The sequence below is a fragment of the Cervus canadensis genome, chromosome 8, assembly GCF_019320065.1.
Source record: "Cervus canadensis isolate Bull #8, Minnesota chromosome 8, ASM1932006v1, whole genome shotgun sequence".
NCBI lineage: Eukaryota > Metazoa > Chordata > Mammalia > Artiodactyla > Cervidae > Cervus > Cervus canadensis.
This window is the reverse complement of record NC_057393.1, coordinates 20792703-20814141: the sequence shown is the minus strand read 5'-3', so window position 1 is coordinate 20814141 and position 21439 is coordinate 20792703. Positions and strand designations below refer to the sequence as shown.

The 21439-nt window shown below is 37.9% G+C and overlaps 1 protein-coding gene and 1 non-coding gene across 9 annotated transcripts in view; one reads left to right on the top strand and one right to left on the bottom strand.

The window, feature by feature from the left end:
• Positions 1–21439, top strand: part of ADD3 (adducin 3) — a 133070-nt gene that overhangs the window by 39085 nt on the left and 72546 nt on the right. The window lies entirely within an intron of this gene.
• LOC122446867 lies at positions 579–685 on the bottom strand. Its single transcript, XR_006271027.1, has one exon. It is a non-coding gene; the product is annotated as a U6 spliceosomal RNA (small nuclear RNA).

Genomic DNA, 21439 nt, shown 5'->3' with positions numbered 1-21439 from the left:
AATTTAGTCACTGTATTATTGTGTCTTCCGGCCTATTAGGTCGTTGGCTCCTTGACAGTAAGAATCGTGTATTTTTATGGTTTTGTTTCTGGAACTTCATATATATAATGCTTGATGAAGCATTATAAAATACTGGTTTGAAAATATTGATTTAAAATTGGAAAAGAAAAAACCCTGAAATACTGTCATAATGCAGGACAATTTGTTCCTTTTTTTGTTTGTTTTATGTGCTGAGATCCAGTATGATTCTGAAGTAATGTTTACAATGTGCCTTAAGGTTTATCCATGTGTGACAGATTCTACTAAGATGAAGTATTTGTCTTCTTAAAGACAGTGGAATTTTGGGTGTTTACCCAAAGACAATGAAAACACTGATTCAAAATATATATACAGCCCTGTGTTTATTGCAGCATTATTTATAGTAGCCAGTATAGATGCAGCCTCAGTACCCATCAATAGATGAATAGATAAAGAAGATGTGATTGATAAATTGATATATATATATCATTATATATAACATGACTAAATTATTATATAACATTATGTATGTTTATATATTATATCTTTTTTTTTTTTTTTTAAATATGGAACGCTTCACGAATTTGCGTGTCATCCTTGCGCAGGGGCCAAGCTAATCTTCTCTGTATCGTTCCAATTTTAGTATATGTGCTGCCGAAGCGAGCACTGTATATTATATCTTATATATTTTTTGTTCAGTCGCTCAGTCCTGTCTGACTCTTTGTGACCCCATGAACTGCAGCACTCCAGGCTTTCCTGTCCTTCACTATCTCCCAGAGTTTGCTCAAACTCATGTCCTTTGAGTCAGTGATTCCATCCAACCATCTCATCCCCTGTCACCCCCTTTTCCTCCTACCCTCAATCTTTCCTAGCATCAAGGTCTTTTTCAATGAGTTCACATCACATATAATATTCATGCATTATATATGTAATATATAATGTTTATATAATGGAGTATTACTCAGCCATATAAAAGGATGAACTCTTGCCTTTGTAACAATATGAATGGACCTAGAGGATATTATCCTAAGTGAAAGAAGTTAGAGAAAGACAAATGGCAATGATTTCACTTATATGTGGAATCTAAAAAAACAAATGAGCAAAACAGAAACAGTCATAGATATAGGAATAGAGTCTTATAGTAGGAGCAGTGTTCTTGGAAGTATAGTTATTTTAAAAATAAGTAAATTTTTACTTTTAACACATTACTGACCAGGGGATTTTTGTAGAAACTAACACCAGTAGCATTAATACTTCTCCAGTCAATAATGTGTTTAAATCCTCAGGGGAGCTCCTGGTGTAAATCTCAGTCTGAGAGCAGGAGATGAGATGTCCCAGCTCAAACAGTAAGGCAGAATGACTTAAAAGCGAGTTCCTCCTTCCTCCACCTTTTGTTCTATTCAGGCCGTAGAATTGATGCTTTTGAACTGTGGTGTTGGAGAAGACTCTTGAGAGTCCCTTGGACTTCAAGGAGATCCAAGAAGTCAATCCTAAAGGAAATCAGTCCTGAATATTCACTGGAAGGACTGATGCTGAAGCTGAAACACCGGTACTTTGGCCACCTGATGTGAAGAACTTACTCATTGGAAAAGACCCTGATGCTGGGAAAGAGGGAAGGCAGGAGAAGGGGACGACTGAGGATGAGATGGTTGGATGGCATCACTGACTTAATGGACAGGAGTTTGAATGGGCTCCAGGAGTTGGTGATGGACAGGAAAGCCTAGCATGTTGCAGTCCCTGGGGTCGCAGAGTTGGACACAACTGAGCGACTGAACTGAACTGAGGCCTTCAAAGGATTAGATGATGCCCATTCACATGGACATCCCCTGGGGAGGGCAGTCTATAAACCCACTGGTTGAAATTCTATCTTATCCAGAAACACCCTCACAGACACACCCAGAAATAACGTTTAATCTGGACATCTGTAGCCTGTCAAGCTGACACATGAAATAAACTATTATGGGCACTAAGACCCTTTCAGCACCAGGGTTGCTAGAGAAGTTGAAGAGAGGAATTTCCTTACAGCTTAAAGAAACTGATGTTCAACTGTTGTGCAGAAACAACCATACTATAAGGAGGATAGTATATTCTGTTAATAAATAATAATGAGACCTTCAAGAATCTATTCTGAGGTGGTCAAAATACTTGATGTAGCTCATGGGAATAACTGCAAACACAATAAGAAAGATAGAGCTTTTACTTTTGTTAGTGAGCAAATACAACTTCCCAGTAGTACAGTAAATATAATCCAGATGGCTGAGAGCATAAGATCATAGCAGAAGGGGGGAAATACACTCAACAATTTACCATTAGTCATCTTTCTACATTTTCACATTTAATTCAATAGTAATAAAAAGGATGCTGTTAGATTCACTCTAAAGTAGATGAATGTAAATAATGCCAGTTTCTGTTTGGACTTAATGTGAAAATTTCTTTTTTGTGGCAGATGATAATGGAGTATGAAAGCTTTTCACTTCTCAGCGAGCATTCCTCAATATATTATCTTTTGGGTTATTGCTGTTAGAAGCTGTCTAACTGGATTCTATGAGGTCACTGTTGGGTGTTTAGACATATTTTAAGTCAGCATTTCTAGTTATACTCATGCTGAATAATAGAATAGCATATGTACAATAGAATCAGGTACATATGCTCTAATATCCAATATTTTTCTTCTTCTGTGAACTTAAAGTAGCAAGGTTTATTTCACAGAATGTACTTGAGTTTTTTTGTTTGTTTTTTTTTCAGTTTGATTTTTTTTTTAACTTAAAAACAGTAAATGGAATCTTCACTGATAATTAGTAGTCTAATCTTGCAGGGAAGTTAATAGAACCACTGATTCCTTTTCCTTGATCATTAATGTTTTCACTGAGTAAAGAAATGAGTAAGAGTTTCCTGGAATAGAAATCTTAAATGAAAATTTAATTCTAATGTGTATACTGATTGACATAATGTCAAGCTGGAAAAAATACCAGAAGGAAACAGGAGAAAGCTGGAGTGATAAAACATTCAGACAGGTGTATTCACAATATTTGATTAAACTGTTGAACTTCTTGCCCAAGTGTTCTGAATTATTTTGGCGATGTGTGAATATAGAATATAGTGGTAAATCAGCATCTTTACGTAGACTGCTAAGCTAATTATCACTCTTACCCTTAATTTCAGAAATACTACATGTGGTACTTTCTGAACATTACTTTGCTTTAAAATATTCATATTTTGGGCTAAGTGTTGAGAACAGTGCTCCATATTTGGCAGAGTTAATAAGAAATCTGATTTGTTCCTAAGTGAAGGAAATGGGCTTCCCTGGTGGCTCAGCTGGTAAAGAACCCGCCTGCAGTGTGGGAGACCTGGGTTCAATCCCTGGGTTGGGAAAATCCCTGAAGAAGGGAACGGCTACCCACTCCAGTATTCTGGCCTGGAGAATCCCATGGACTACGGTCCATGGGGCCACAGAGTCGGACAGGACTGAGCGACTTTGACTTTCATGCTTTCAAGTGTGCATCTGTGGATGAATGGATAAACCTGCTATGAGATATAAATACAATAGAATATTACGCAGCCTTTTAAAGGAAGAAAATTCTGACATGCTACAACATGGGTGAATCTTAGGGGCATTATGCTAAGTGAAATAAGCCAGTTAAAAAAGACAAATACTTTATGACTCCACTTATGTGAGAATCTAAGATTTTTGACTACTTGAAGTGACGGAAAATACAATGGTGGTTCACCAGGGGATGGGGAGGGGAAATAAGTTATTTCTTAATAGGGTTGGAGTTTCGGTTTTATCAGACAAAAGAGCTATGGGGGTGGACGGTGGCGATGGGTGTGTGGCGTTATGAATATATTGAATACCAGTAAACTCTACACTTCAACATGGTTAGGATCGTGAATTCTATGTTGTGTGTATTTTATCACAATGGAGTTGAAAATTTTCACATATTAATTATTGAGGTGATGAAATTATCTAAAGTTCAAGTCTCTATAAATGCTTATAATGTTAATAACTTATTATTTTTACTTGATTTTTCATATTATAAGCCTAAGAAAATCCTAATAAAAAAACTGATATGCTGAAAGTTTGTTTCTAAAGTATACCTAAGAATATAGATGCAGGTGTCAAAAGACTTGGATTCCAGTCCTAATCCTGCCGTTTATTAACTGTGTCCTTGATAGGTTTTTTTCTGTTTAATGGAGGTATAACTTTTCATAGTTGTTTTAAGCATAAAATGAAACAGTAGTTATGAAAGTATATTGTAAACTAGAAGGCACTGTGCACATAGAAGGGGCTATGTAATCTTTTTGCAATCTGGACTTTCTTTGCACAGTATGTTTTATTAGATGACATAAAAGCCCATCATGCCAATTTTCTTGATGGAATTAGACAGTAACAGTAAAAATGGAACACTTACTGTACATACAGGCTAACCACTATGAAATCTTTTGGCCTAGCTGAACATGCAGACTATTATAGTGCCTGTGGTAGCATATGAGCTTATGACCTGAAGGCTGTTGAATTACAAACAGATTTTTATAAATCAGCAAAGACATTAATCCAAAATCACATCACAATCCCAAGTGTTCTTAATGGAATAACTAGCTGCATCTCCAATGCATCTCCTTCATCTCCAAGGCTTCGACTTGAGGGGAAACCTTAATCCCTGAGCTGACATAATTCAGAAGGGTTCTGACGAGCCTCAAATATATAATTAGTTTCATGAATAAATTGCACATCAGAGTGACTTCCATTTTTGCATTTGCAAAATGTCCCTGGATTGAATGGTATGCTGGTTCCTTTAATGATCAATTTCAGGAACAAACTTATATATACGTGTGTGTGTGTGTGTGTGTATACTTATGGGCTTCGTGTGTGTGTGTGTGTGTGTGTGTGTGTGTGTGTGTATACTTATGGGCTTCCCTAGTGGCTTAGGTTGTAAAGAATATGCCTGTAATGTGGGAGATTCAGGAACAAACTTATATATACGTGTGTGTGTGTGTGTGTGCGCGCGCGCGCGCGTGTGTGTGTGTGTGTGTGTGTGTGTGTACTTATGGGCTTCCCTAGTGGCTTAGGTTGTAAAGAATATGCCTGTAATGTGGGAGACTGGGTTCAGTCCCTGGGTTGGGACCCCTAGAGAAGAGAATGGCTACCCACTTCAGACTGAAGAATTCCATGGACAGAGGAGCCTGGTGGGCTACAGTCCACTGGGTCGCAGAGTCGGACATGACTGAGCAACTAACACTTTTATATGTACTTGTATATACTTATACTTTAATATTTATAAAAAGCAGGAGAGTGCAAGTAAGAACTACCAAAGATTTAAAAAGTTAGTCTTGACCTCTTTTTATGTTGAGAATTAAAATTAATTTGAAGATTACAGCTCAGCTGAAGTTGAGGGTTTCCCCCCTTCACAAACAATAGTAGATATAATTTTTAGAAACAGGGGAATACCTTTCCTTATGCTTTGGGAAGAAATGGAATTTTTTGTTAAATAACTCCAGACTTGGGATAGAAAGTGAAAAATGAACTTCATGGTTTAGGGTGTTGATTTGTTCTGACCAAGAGTTAACAGAGGCAATGGGAAATGGACAAATCAGATTTTTCATTTAGTCAACACTGAATAGATTCACAGAAGTATTGAACAAAACCACTGGCATAGATTTAAGATACAAGATCCTTATCTCCAGTCCCTCCCAAGTGAAACGTGATGAAGTTACTTTATAGCCCATCTTCCTCAGAGGTACCCTCATCGTATATCTAGAGCAAATGGAGAACTCACGATGGGTTTTCTTCAGCTTCCAAAGGGACTTTTTGGACAGTAGCTATACTAGTGGGAAACTTGGAATTATTATTAGATTACTTTGGTTCTTTCCAGAGCTGTGTCTTTATTAGAAAGTTGTTTGGATTCCTGTGGTCAGTGTTATAAGGAAACACTAGGTTATTAACAGTTTCCAATGGTTTCCTTAAGAGTTCCTTTGGTTGCAAAATCTTTTGATGCCTTTGTTGATAAGAGGTGGGGCGAGGGTAGTTACTCGGTGACACAGATTCTTAAGAAATCTTTGATACTTGCATGTTCTTTTCTCATAACCCCAGTTCTCCCCTTCACTACCCCATCCTACTTAACACTTTTCTAACTGCTTATTATGTGACAACTAACTTTACTCTATATTGAACATATTACATTGTTGTTATGTGTCCAAAAATAATTGTCAGTAATTTTTCCTAATAGTTTGCTCTAGAAACTTCTTCCTTTGAAAAGATGTGGGAAAGCATTTTGACTTAACCAAGAGTGACTTTGTTTTTAGCCACAGATCTCTTTATCTCTCTATTCATAGATGAGAGAAAGATGTTTTCAACTTGGAATACATTCTTTGTAACATGGGGTGAACTTTGTACATAAACATGTCAAAAGATATTAAATGGATCATTTGGTATAATGAATGATTCTACCATTTTAGAAATGGTGATTTTGTGGTGTCTGTATACGATGTTACTTTTCCAATATGTTATTTTAAAATCATGGGCTATTACCGAGTGCATTCTTGGGACATACTAATGGGACATGCTTAAAGCATTTAGAATATTTACTTCAAAGAGAAAAGATATATACTAAAAACTGATTACAGTGGATATTACAACACATGGTATAAATTCTGAGAAATGCTTGTGACTCACATGTGAGATGAAAATAATCAAGAAGGGATCAGTGACTTGCCTGAAGGATTTGGCTGTAAAATCTAATGGGAAGGCGGCTTTTTGATACAGTGAACTAGAAAAGCACAAGGATTTATAAAATAGGTAATGACTTTCAATTAAAAGATGTAACTTTTGTGATATCATGAAGCATATTCTCTAAAAAGTTCTGTGCAGGTCTAGAATGTGAATGCTATAGAATTTTATAAATCAGTTTTTAATTTTTTTAAATTAGCTTTTGATTTTTAGTGAGATAGTTAAGTACAAGGAATGACCTTTCATGGGGAAAAACTTAATTCCATTTTGCTCATACTAGTTAAATTGTTTTTTAAATAAACATATAAAAAAAATGAAAATTAAAGGGACTATATTTTGCTTTATAAAGGACTTTAATTTTGTCTGTCTTTTCTTCCCTTTAATTTCGTAACATTGTTAATAATACCTACTTTTGGATTTGGGCAGTTCCTAATGATTTTGCATGTATTCTTCTCACTAAGAACCAAAACATGTTGATTTGGGGTTATTTTAATTTTCCCCTGAACATATATTTGCATTAATGGTGCTTAACCCCTTCCTGCTCATTTGAACCCCAGTGTACCTTTTTGGTCCTAAGATTTAAAAAAACAATCCAGGAACTCCCCTGGTGGTCCAGTGGCTAGGACGCCACACTCCCAGTGCAGGGGGACGGGCAGGTTCGTTCCCAGGTCAGGGAACTAGATAGATCCCACATGCCACAACTAAAGATCCTGTGTGCCACAGCTAAGAGCGACACAGCCAAATAAATAAAAGGAAATAATAAAAAAAAAATTAAGGAAAATAAAAAATAATCCAATTAGCAGAATTTTTAAACAATTACATTTTGTGCTACGATTATTGCATTACAGAAGCACCCCTATATGCTTCCTGTGTGTCAGCATATCCAGGATGACTGTTCTGTCCCCAGTCATCCCAGGCGTCCTAGCAGTAGGCAGAAATAGCAAGTTCGATAGCCGCCCCCTGCAGGGATTATATCTTGACTAGGGAGAGGGGTGGAAGAGTTGCTGATGTAGAAAGTAGATTTCACTTTCTCACTAAGAAAACTGTCTTGTACTCTAAATAAACCTCCTTAACTTTGGGTTGGTAGGACTGGGAGAAGAACATGGAAGAATCTATTTTTAGGCATCCTTTATTTTTATCTTCATTTCTTCAGAGACTCAAAGTTGAGAACTAATGCACTAGTTCACTAGTACTCAAATATGACTGTTCTTTGAAGCTATCTAAGAAGCTTAAAAAAATACTGATGTTTGGGTCTCACCCCCAAGATTCTGATTTAAATGGTACGGGATGCAGCCTGGGTATTGGGATTTTTTTAAAACTCATGTAATTCTGTTTTGCGGCAAAGTTTTAAAATCATGGCTGTGATTGAGTACAACTAAACTAGACAAAGTACTTTATAAAATGTGTCCTTTACAGTAAGTTGTGAGTAGTATAACTTCATGGAAGGCAAGAAGCTTGTGTCCCACTGTGTATCAAATAGGTAAACAGGTATTTGGTGCACAGTAGGCACTCAGAGAATATTTTTTTGTTGAATGAAAGAATATGCTTCCTAAGAATTAGTATGATTTATTTAAAGAATAAACCATTCAAACACCAGTTCTTTGAAATAATCCAAACTATAAAAACTACTGATAAATTAGTGATGAAACATGGATCCTTTTTGTGTATGTAGAAAAAAACAAATGAAGTTAATTTTTTAAAAAATATATAAAAATTCCTGCATGAATGTAAAGTGCAAATATGTTCTTATTCCACTTAAGCGCATTTGCACTTGAGATAAACCCACTGGGGCAAGATGATTATTCCACTAAGGCTAACTCCTATCATGGGAAATATTTCCTTGATTTAGTTTTCTCCTTTATCTCTTGAAAAAGATTTTTTTCTGCTTACTGTTTTCATGTATTTTGCTTTTCCTGTGTGTGTGTGCGTGTATGTTTGTTTTAATAAAGGCAGTGCTCTGTCTCCTTTCTTCAGGAAACACCTTTTTTTCTGCGTGATACAGTCATTTTTTTTTTCATTTCCACTTTCATGTGAACTAGGAAGTCATCCTTTTCCTGTGAAAGGGAAATTTCCCAGCTGTTCATAAATTGTGGAGCCTGCTGTGGCAGAGAGCACAATCTCAGAAAGAGTTCCTTCTCTTCCTTCCACATGTTCTGTTCTTTCTTTTCCACACCGCTGACCTTTTCACATCTAACGTGCACCATCCAAGTGACAACACGCTGACTTCCTGTTTGAGAGTGAGCTCTCTGTGTGTGTCAGACCCTGTGGTAACACTTGGAAGGATTGTGGCAACACTGGTGTGCTCTCCACTGATTGATTTAAAAGGTAAGCTGAGAAAATCAAGTGAGTAAAAGGAGTATTCTTTTGAAATTAATTCTATAGTGTTTTCTTGGTTAAGATGCTCACCACTTCCTCCCTTCTCTAGACACACCCATATGAGCATATCACTATTTCCTTTGTTTTGAGCCTCTCTTATATATAATGGGCTTTCCACATAGCTCAGTCTGTAAAGAATCTGCCTGCCATGCAGGAGACCTGGGTTCATTTCCTGGGTTGAGAAGATCCCCGGAGAAGGAAATGGCAACCCACTCCCGTATTCTTGCCTGGAGAATCCCATGGACAAAGGAGCCTAGCAGGCTGTAGTCCATGGATTTGGACACAACTTAGTGACTATGGCACCCCACTCCAGTACTCTTGCCTGGAAAATCCCATGACGGAGGAGCCTGGTAGGCTACAGTCCATGGGGTCGCAAAGAGTCGGACACGACTGAGCGGCTTCACTTCACTTAGTGACTAAACCACCACCTTATTTATATACAGAGAACTACCATTTGGAATATGATCTCCTGTTGATCCACCTGAGCACCTGTAATCAGCATCCAAATACCTAGCTAACGGACTTTTTCAGTAACAAATCCATCCTGAAGTGGAGCTAGAGGAAGAATCTGCTGTATTTCTGTTAGATTATCATTGGTCCCAGATACAGGGTTGCTTTTGCTCAAGCTGCTACTAAGTGCCTAGAACATTCTCTCTTGCTGCTTCTTTGCTTGACTGATAACTCTTGTTCTTTTAAATTATAATTTATAAATCTAATATATATAGTTTATAAATCTCATACACATTGTATACATTATAATCACACGTTAGCTCCATTATGAAATGCTCCCTTTCCACTTCTATTGTGCTGGGCCTGGGTGAGGTAGTCTTGTTTGTGAGCTCACATAGCATCCTCCTGCAAAGATATAAAAGGAGTTTCTATTTTTTTTAGTTGTATTTTGGTGCCATGGAAACAACTTTCAGAAATGGGAAACTAAAGATCATTCGTTCAAGTATGAATTTCTTAAGAGCCAAGACTGGTTTTGTCATTCTTACTACAACCTCTTTCCTCAGAAAAGTACAACCAACATAGGTGGGGTTTTTTTTGTTTGTTTGTTTGTTTGGAGATATCATGATTAAAGGTTATTCTTGTGAATTCTCAAAGTGCTTGACTGTCATCCATAGACCACTGACACTTCATCAAGGCTATTTGAATGGGTGTGTTCAGCATAGGCCTGGTCAAAGGGTGAGTGTGTACTGAATATGTGAAGGGAAAGGAATAGAATTGAGGCTTGGGAACATTTGTACGTTTTGGATTGCTACTTCCTGTTGGACTAAGGAGACTTCTGTAACTTTGCTGTTAGCTAAGGAGATAGTCCCGTAAGCTTGACGGATCACAGCTGTATCCTGTACTTTGTGTGAAAATGTATTTGCTTTCCCTCCTGTTCATTTTTCTAATTTCCTAATACATCAAAGTTTATTCCAGTGTTTTATGGAGCAAGGGGTTGGATATATGCCCAGATTACAATGTGAACAATAGTTAAATACTAGGTTAGAGGCAGAGTGAATTAAATATGGGATATGTGTGTTGCAAAAACTGAATGACAAGGAGAAACCCCCTCTGAATAAATTTTTAAAAGATGGTCCCAAGAACATAAACCACTCAATTCCTTTACAGAGAACTAAATACTTGCTCTGTATTGTAACCATTCTACCACGTTATTCTCTCTCAAAGCTTTAGAACAACCTCAGGACACTACTTCTTTCATCTTACCATCTTTGTTTGCCACTGGAACAATACTAATTACCCAGAGCTCTTTCCTTCTTTGGGATTTCATTTTCTAATGTCTGTTACACTGGTAAAATGCTTTCATCAGTGCCAGTTCATTTCTTCATGTGAGACAGATAGCTTGGAAACATTTTTCAGTATCTCGTCTCAGTTGGGATGGAATGTTTCATTGATGATTCAGCAGAATGACAATCAACAATTCCATAGGAGAGAGGATTCCAATTTGAGCATTCTTTCCTGAATGGCAACTTTAACGTTTATGGTAAGAGTGGAAAGAGTACTGGCCTGAAGTCAAGAGATAAGTGCTCTGTGCAACCTTAGGTAGCAGCCTTAGGGAACAGAATTCTCACAGTGAAAACAGAGAGTTGGATTAGTTGAGCTTAAACATCCTTTCAGCTGTATTTGACATTTTGGGAGCATGAGTTCTCCACTTCAACAAATTCAGTTGTCTTATTCGTTATATTAATGGCTGTTTCTCCAAACACCCACTCTGTAATGTGAAAGATGAAAAGAAGGTAAGCCAGTTGAACTTTCTGATTTATAAGGATGAAGCCACAGTGTTCCAGATGGTGAGACTCATCTAGCAGAGCCACAAACTACAGTCAAAGTAGCCACAGGTAATGCTGATGGCCTCCTGACAGTGCGGGTCATGGACTGATGGTAGGGGCTGACGGATTGACTTATTCACTGACACTCACTTTTACTGGTACAGCACAGTCTAGAAACAGATTGTCTTTTTTTTTTTTTTTTTCCCTCTTACTGCTAGTGGTCTTGGGGAAGTCTCAGTGACAAAATTGACTGGAGTTGAGCCTTCCTTTGGGAACACAGAATAAGAGCATCTTCAAGAAGTTTTTTGTAACAAGTGAAGCAAATGGGTGCTATACTTCACACAGAGTAAACTTCCTGTAGTGTGCTGTGACGCACAGATGAAATCCAGGTGCTTGTAGAGGAAGACGGAATATCCATTTGTGTGGAAATCTACCATAAAAAAATGGACTGGCTAATGAAAGACTATTTGCTTTTAAAAATATTTGTATATTTATTTTAATGAGGTATACTTGACATACAACAGTACATGTATTTTATTGAGGTATAATTGATATACAACAGTACATTAGTTTTAGGTATACAACATACTGATTCAGTATTTGTATATGCTTTTTTTTTTTTAAATACAGAAAGGAGGCTTTTCTCTTTTAAATTGTTTTAATGTTTTTTCAGGTAAACCTTTAAGTATAAGTTTAACATAATGCATAGGAAAGTGCTCAAATCATAAGATATGGCTTGGTGAATATACACAACATGAACACCCTGTGTACCTCACCTCAATCAAGAAATGGAACACTAGGAGCACAGCAATGTGCCTTCTCAGGCATCTCCTCCTCAGGCTTCTGAGATTTGTGTAAACGGAATCATTCAATATCTACTGGCTTCTTGTGCTCAACATTTTCCCCCCAAGTTGTTGCATGTAACAGTAGTTCGTTTTCATTGTGTGTATTCCATTTTATGAATACCCAATAATCTACCCATTTTGTTGATGGACATTCAGATTTTGTTTCCAGTTTTTGGTATTCATATGCATGCATTTCTGTTGAACGTGTTCCTGGGAGAGGAATGGCTGGATTGCAGGGCTGGTGTGTGTCCGGCTTTTGTAGATAATGCCAAAAAATCTTCCAACATATTTATACTAAATGCACAAGGACTTATAGTGTTCCGGATGCTCCACACCTTTGCCAGGACTTGATATTCACAGTTTTTTTGTGTTTGTTTTTTACATTTTAACCTTATTGATAGATAGCCATTTCCCATTATGGTTTTTTTTTTGTTTGTTTGTTTTTCCATTGTGGTTTTAATTTGTATTTCCTTGATGACTAATGGTGTGGACAATTTTTATGTATTTATTGGTCACTTAGATAGTCTCTTTTGTGAAGTACCTGTTCAGATCTTTCACCAGTGGGCAGAGTTAGGTTGTCTTGTTTTATTTTTATTGATTTTAGTGGTTTTGAGAATATTCTAGGCAAAGGTAATAGCTCTGTCTCTCTCCCCTTCTGAACAAAATAAAGATCTTAAAACAGTTTAACTTTTGTTCTTGTTCCCATCTTATGTGATGGCATTTTAGTTCTACCTTGTTTTTAACCCCCCTTCATTTGCTATTGCAATCGTTTTATATAGCATTTTAGAAACTACTCATTTACCAATTTCTTTGCTCACTCCTTCCATCTCAGCTCTTCCTTCCAGTTTTCTTTCTGAAATTAATCCTTTGAATGTTCCTTTAAGTTCATAGAAGATTTTAGTGAGACTGGTTTATTTTACTTCCTCTTGATAGTTCAATGTATAGTTGTAGACTGACAGTTATCTTCTCTCAACACTTTGGAAATACTTCGGTGTCATACCACTATTTTTTCTTTCAAGTCCACCACAAATTTAACTGCTAGTCCTTTACAGGTGATTTGTCTCTGGGCATTTCTGGGGGAACTTCTAGATGTGATCTCTTCAAACATGACCTCTTCCCTATTCCATTTCCTCTTTAGGAATTCCAGTATGTTGAACTTCTTTGTTGTCTGTGTATCTCAGCCTCTCTTTTACATATATGTATATATTTTTTTCTGTCTTTCTGTGCTTCAGTCTGACTAGTTTTTCCAAATCTGTATTCCAGATTATTCTCTTTCCACTTGGGTCTTTATATTATCTTGTTTCTCTCTCATACTTTTAATTCTGTCTTTAAGGATTTTGAACATAGTTTTTACTCATGTTATATAGTCTGTGTCTCAGTATCCCATTGTCTGCAGTTCTGGGGGTGGAGGAGGTATCAAATTCTACTTTGTTGTTGCTGACTTTTGTTTAATGTGCTTTGTTTACTCATGTGCTTTGTAATTTTGAATTTTGAACTTGGCCGGCTTTTATCTGTGGGAATCCTTAGGTATCCTGTTTTGAGAGTAACGTTCTCCAAACCTGTGTTTCTTTCCTGCCAGGTATCTGGTGGCGATGGGGGAGAGGCTACCAACCTAAGATCACTTTAGGTTACTCTCTTGGAGGAAGGTTTTGTGGACCATTCTGGTGTGTAAATTCAGATCCCTAATTCTTGGGAGGATAGACCTGTTGTTACAGATTCTCAGGAGAAATTTTTCTTTTGCTACTCAGTGCTCTGGAAAAGACAGATAAGACTCTTGTCTGTGTGTGTGTGTTTTAAATTCACTCTGTTTGTAGACATGTTTTTTCTTTTTCTTGGTCTGCCTCTTAACTGAGGGTATTACCCTTGGGGACTCTGGCTTTTTGAGGAGGGGAGTGGTAGAGAGGTCTCATAACAACTCCCTACTTTCTGGAAGGAACTCTATCTACCTCTAAGTTGTGACTTAAAAGAAGATCTGATTTCTAATTGAGGAATTTTTTCTTCACAACATTGAGCTCATCATTTTCAGAAGATCAGGCAACTTCTATTTTTTATTTTTGATCCTACTCAACCCTCGTAAATTGATTGGAAATTCTTTCATAAGTTTTAAGCTGTTTATACTGCTTTGTATTTGTAATTAAATGTTCGGTTTTGTTTTGTTTTAATTACTGAAATAAGAGTTATTTCCATGAGTGTTTCTTCATAGTGGTATGATCTATATAATGACTTTGTTTTGAGAAAGGATTGCTCCTTGGAGCGCTAGCTACACATTTTTGTTGTTAAACTGATGAAGATGCAACTCCTCAAATTCTCACTGTACTGAAAACACTGGTCTCCGTGCACTGATGGCTTAGGATTTATCTGGTATATCCTGTGTGTCATGGCAAAGACAAATGCTTGACTACACAGTATCCTTTTTCTAGTTCCTGTAGTAAGGTAGCCATTAATGCCTAGAAGAATGAACAGATGTGATTAATGTAGTAAATCATCTACAGAAAGCTTGAAACATCTCTTATCAGGGCGGCATTGTTTCACCTTTCATTTTTGGGAGTGTAGCAAATGTAAAAATAACTGTTAATCTTGAAGTTGAAGCAGCTGATTTGCTTCGGATAGAAGGCCTAACCAAAATTCTTGCTGTAATTTTAAAAGTTACACATGATTCAAAAATATAGTAGTAAATGTGTGTTACCTTATTACTCCCACTTCCAGTTATTTTTTTAACTTAACAAGAACTCCAAAGGTACTAGTTTGGGCCTCTTTCCCCTCTTCTTCTCCCCTTTTTATTTAAAACATCATATCATTTATTACATTGGAACAGCGGGAATCAGTTTAAAGGACTTGAGAGCTGTGTTAGATTAATGATTTGGCAACTTGGAAATAGCCCAGTGGAATCAAAATCCTGCTTATCTTGGAGTAACTTTTTAAAACTCAACCATTGAGGATTGTTTCTATAAGCTGCCAAATTGAAAGTTGAATTGGAAAAAAAAAAAAAACTGCACTGATCCACAACCCCCCAGATTCTTGTCAATATGCTTTGGCAGGATCTTGTTTGAAAGATGATGTAGTCCACAGGGTAAAAAACTGTATCATGACAATAAATATTGCAGCTCTGTATTTACATGGGCTTTAGAGTGTTTTTCCTCAAAGGTGTCAATTTTTCATTTTCATATATCAGGTATTTACTGCTCTTTTTTGTTTGATAGTTTTAAAAATGATAGTGTTATTATATCCTAACATCTTCTATAAAATTGCCAACATTTGCTGGATTATAGAGAAAGCAAGGAAATTTCAGAAAATCATCTATCTGTGTTTCATCCACTCCACTAAAGCCTTTGACTGTGTGGATCATGACAAATTGTGGAAAGCTCTTAGAGAGATGAAAAGACCAGACCATCTCACCTGTCTCCTGAGAAACCTGTGTGCAGGTCAAGAAGCAGCAGTTAGAACCCTGTATGGAACAACTGATTGGTTCAAGATCGAGAAAGGAGTACGACAGGTCTGTCTGCTGTCACCCTGTTTGTTTAACCCAAACGCTCAGCACGTCATGAGAAATGTGAGCTGGATGAGTTACAAGCCAGAATCAAGTTAGGCGGGAGAAACACTAACAACCTCAGATATGCATATGATACCACTCTAATGGCAGAAAGCAAAGAGAAACTAAAGAGCCTCTTGAGTGTGAAGGAGAGTGAAAGAACCAGCTTAAGACTAAATATTAAAAAAACTAAGGTCATGGCATCCAGCTCCATGACTGCATGGCAAATAGAAGGGAAAAAGGTGGAAGTAGTGACATTTTCTCTTCTTGGGCTCCAAAATCACTGCGGATGGTGACTGCAACCATGAAATCAGAAGATGATTGCTTCCTGGCAGGAAAGCGATGACAAACTAGACAGTGTGCTGAAAAGCAGAGACATTACTCTGCCAACAAAGGTCTGTATAGTCTAGGCTATGGTCTTCCCAGTGGTCACATACAGCTGTGAGAGCTGAACCGTAAAGAAGGCAGAATGCCAAAGAATTGATGCCTTTGAACTGTGGTGCTGGAGAAGATCCCTGAAAGTCCCTTAGACAGCAAGGAGATCAAACCAGTCAATCTTCAGGGAGATAAACCCTGATATCCACTGGAAGGACTGGTGCTGAAGCTGAAACTCCAGTGTTTTGGTCATCTGATGTGAACAGATGATTCATTGGAAAAGTCCCTGATTTTGGAAAGGATTGAGTGCAGGAGGAGAACAGGGCATCAGAGGATGAGACGGCTGGACGGCGTCACCGATGCAGTGAACATGAACTTGGGCAACTTCTGGGAGATGGTGAGGGACAGAGAGGCCTGGCGTGCTGCAGTCCATGGGGTCGAAAAGAATTGGACATGACTATGCGATTGAACAGCACTTTCTATATTAGAAAAACACCCCTTCTTTTTCCTGCTGCCATTTGTAGGATTGCTCAATCTTTCAGTTAAACAAAACCAAAATTGTTCACTTCTCAGTGTTCCACCCCGTTGAAATAAGCCACACAGCTCTCTGTGGGTGTGCCGGCCTCAGACTGCTGCTACAGTTACTTGATCCTCCTTATCTGGCGTCACTCTTGGCTCCTTAGTTGTCTCTTCATCTACTATCTTAGCTCCTCCTTTTTCCTCTTCCACCCAGTTTTTTCTACTGCTCTAGCCACCTCCCTTCTCAGAGGTTCAAAAGCTGTTCTCAGGAGGACTTTTTTGGTTTTGTTTTTCCTTCTCTCAAAATATTCTAAGGAAGTTACTTATACACCATCCAAAGATACATGTTTCATTGACAAATTTCTGCACTAGGGTTAAACCTCTCAGTTTGAACTTTTTTGCTTTTTTGTCAGTGCTTAGATATTATAGGTGTGAATTCATGAATATAAAGTACAGATAACACTTGCTTTATGTAAAATATATGCTCTAAAAACTTGGCTATGTCCTAATATAATGGGCTTCCCAGATAACTCAGTGGTAAAGAATCCACCTGCCAATGCAGGATTCGATCCCTGGGTCAGGAAGATCCCCTGGAGGAGGAAATGGCAACTCACTCCAGTATTCTTGCCTGGGAAATCCCCGGGACAGAGGAGCCTGCAGGCTCCATGCCGTTGAGGAGTTGGAGATGATTCAGTGACTAAGCAACAACAGTAGTTGTAACTTGGTCAAAATGGGAGGTCTGTTCTCAGCAATTTAACATGGTATTCTTTTCACCTTTCATTGGATTAGCCAAATTTTCCAATTCATAAAAATCTTTCTCATATGTATAAGCATCTTTCTGGGTCAGTGAGTTTGAGCATTTAGGTGCCTTTCGAACACAATGCTTGTGATCAGTTATGGCTTTCTTTTTTTTCTTTTTTTCCTTGAAACTGTTATTCACTCAGTCGTGTCCAACTCTTTTCTTCCTCATGGACTGCAGCCCACCAGGCTTCTGTGTCCATGGGATTTTCCAGGCAAGAATACTGGAGTGGGTTGCCATTTCCTTCTCCAGAGGATCTTCCCATCCCAAGGGTTGAACCCAGGTCTCCTGCATTGCAGGCAGGTTCTTTACTGTCTGAGCCATAAAATCTACCATACTTGTACTAGATACCATTAAGGCTTTGAGCCTATAGGGTGTAGTATATCTGGGCCAGGTTGACCAAATTATTGTTTACTGACCTTTGTATTAACCTAGAGCATTCTTAAGTCTCCTTTCATGGTGATATGGTGGCAGATTGCAGTTTGACTGGCTCCAAGACAGTTTCTCTTAATTATTCCTAAGTCTTTGGTTAATGCAGTGTAAGAACAAGCATTGTTCCAAGAAAGGATATAAATGGCTTTTGAGTTTCTTTTCTTAGCATGCAAGTCAAAAGATCTGGGTGAAAGCAAAAGCACATGACACAAAAGTGTATGGTTTGCTAGTAGATTATAGGGTTCCTCTAGCTTAAATTATACAAACCACTGTAAACTGTTAACTAATGACAACTTTCATCTCCTTTTTCTATTAGTCTCTATTTTCTATTAGTTCTATTAATTTTATTTAGAATAAAACCATGTGATAAATCATAGGTTTATTAGGTATGTTGCTTTTCGTATCTTTCTGCTCCCCCCACCTCCAGTACCTACTCATCCTTTTAAGGTACAACTCCAGTGTAACTTCTCAAGAACTTTTCAAATTGGCTCCTTTCTCTGGGTTTGTAATGCAGCTCTAATAACAGCGTGCTGTATAATTTTTTTTTCCATTTATTTTTATTAGTTGGAGGTTAATCACTTCACAATATTGTAGTGGTTTTTGCCATACATTGACATGAATCAGCCGTGGATTTACATGTGTTCCCCATCCCCAACCCCCCTCCCACCTCCCTCCCCATCCCATCCCTCTGGGTCATCCCAGTGCACCAGCCCTGAGCACTTGTCTCATGCATCCAACCTGGACTGGCGATCTGTTTCACACTTGATAATATACATGTTTCAATGGTGTTCTCTCAGATCATCCCACCCTCGCCTTCTCCCATAGAGTGCAAAAGTCTGTTCTGTACATCTGTGTCCCCAACCCACTAAGTTGCTGGTATGTTAAAATCCGAGATCATATCTCATTCATTTCTTCATTTTCCAGTTGTACTGCCTCCTTAGATGTAGGGCATAATAGGTGTTGAATGAGTTGTTAAAAGAATGAATTAAAGTAGAAAAGTAGAAAAATTAGTTGATATTAGTTGATGAATTGACTGACCAACTTAGAATTTAAAGATAATTTTTTGAAATATAAATTCAGAGCAGATTAAAAATCAGTACAGCTATAGATTTGGCACAGAACTAGTTGATATTCTCCAACTTTAATAATAATTAGAGGCAGAAAGTATGATGCAGTAAACTGAAGTAAACTGCCTCTAAATGTGAAGAAGAAATGTGTTTATGGGCTACTTTTGTTTCTGTGTTTGTTTTAATTTTAATTAAACCTCCTATCATGCTGTCTGTTTGACTGAGGAAATGTTGGCACATCTACCAACCACAGGAGATACTTCCCTGAAGTCAAGCGGAACTGGAGGGATTGAGGAATGGGAGTGAACATGGGGAGAAAATTCCTAAACCTGTCTCCTGCCCTGTCTTGGGTACAACTTATGATGGTATTTGGTGACTCAAAGCTGTTTTAGTTTTAAAGGATGGGATGTGGTTCTTGTCGTGGGTAGGCAGCACGTGTTCTAGAGCTTGATCTTGGAGAAGTAAAGATTGTTAGTCCTCTAAGTCCTGTGATGTGTTAGCTTGGCACTCACCTAGCTAATTAGCACTCTTTGAAGGTAAATACTTGAATTTGGGGAAGATAATTTTTTTAAAAATTGGTATGGCTTTTTTCCACTGGGTAAATTATTTGAAATATGACACATTTTCCCAACTAAATAGATTTTTAATTCTCTTTTGGACTTTCCTCCAAAGCAAAAATTATTTGTGAATGCAGGTTTCTTAATAGCACATGAATATCGTGAATATTATTATTCCCTTTTTTTATGTAGGGTTTTTTTTTTTTAATGCGGGTTTCTCATCATTTATTCTTGTTCAGTTGCTAAGTTGTATCCCATTCTTTGTGACCTCATGGACTGCAGCACTCCAGATTTCTCTGTCCTTCACTCTTTCCCAGAGTTTGCTCAAACTCAGTAGTCAGTGATGCCATCCAACCATCTCATCCTGTCGCCCCCTTCTCCTCTTGCTCTCAATCTTTCCCAGCATCAGGGTCTTTTCCAGTGAGTCAGCTCTTTGCCAAAGTATTGGAGGTTCAACTTCAGAATCAGTCCTTCCAATGAATATTCAGAGATAATATCCTTTAGGATTAATTGGTTTCATCTCCTTGCTGTCCAAGGAATTCTCAAGAGTCTTCCCCAGCACCACAATTTGAAAGCCTCAATTCTGCAGCACTCAGCCTTCTTTATGGTCCAACTCTCACATCCGAACGTTGACTACTGGGAAAACCATAGCTTTGACTAGACAGACCTTTGTCAGAAAAGTGCTATCTCTGTCTAGGTTTGTCATAGTTTTTCTTCCAAAGAGCAAGCGTCTTTTAATTTCATGGCTGCAGTCACCATCCACAGTGATTTTGGAGCCCTGAAAATAAAATCTGTCACTGTTACCAGTTTTCCCCCATCTATTTGCCATGAAGTGATGGGACCAGATGTCATGATCTTAGTTTTTTGAGTGTTGAGTTTTAGGCCAGCTTTTTCACTCTCCTCTTTTTACCCTCATCAAGAGGCTCTTTAGTTCCTCTTTGCTTTCTGCTGTTAGAGTGGTATCATCTGCATGCCTGAGGTGGTTGTTATTTCTCCCGGCAATCTTGATTCCAGCTGTGCTTCATCCAGCCAAGCATTTCACTTGATGTCTTCCGCATGTAAGTTAAATAAGCAGGGTGACAATATACAGCCTTGACACACTCCTTTCCCAGTTGGAACCAACCCATTGTTCCATGTCCGGTACTGACTGTTGTTCTTGTCCTGCATATAGGTTTCTCAGGAGCCAGATAATGTGGTCTGACGTTCTGTCTCTGTAAGAATTTTATAGTTTGTTGTGATCCACACAGTCAAGGCTTTAGTGTAGTCAGTGAAGCAGAAGTAAATGTTTTTCTAGAATTCCCTTGTTTTTTCTGTGATCCAGTGGATGTTGGCCGTTTTATCTTTGGTTCCTCTGCCATTTCTGAATCCAGCTTGTACATCTGAAAGTTCTTGGTGCACATACTGCTGAAACCTAGTTTGTAGGATTTTGAGCATAACCTTGCTAGCATGTGAAATGAGTGCTGTTGTGTGGTAGTTTGAAAAGTCTTTGGCATTGCCTTTCTTTGGGATTGGAATGAAAACCGACGTTTTCCAGTCCTGTAGCCACTGCTGAGTTTTCCAAATTTGCTGGCATTTGTACTTTCACAGCATCATCTTTTAGGGTTTGAAATAGTTCAACTGGAATTCCATCACCTCCACTAGCTTTGTTTGTAGTAATGCTTCCTAAGGCCCGCTTGACTTCACACTCCAGAATGTGTGGCTCTGAGTGAGTGACACATACCCATCTTTGCATGAAATGTTCCCTTGTTATCTCCAGTTTTCTTGAAGAGATCTCTAGTCTTTCCCATTCTATTTTTTTCCTCTATTTCTTTGTATTGTTCAATTAAGAAGGCTTTCTTATCTCTCTTTGCAATTCATTAGAACTCTGCATTCAAATGGTTATATCTTTGCCTTTCTCCTTTGCCTTTCACTTCTCTTCTTTT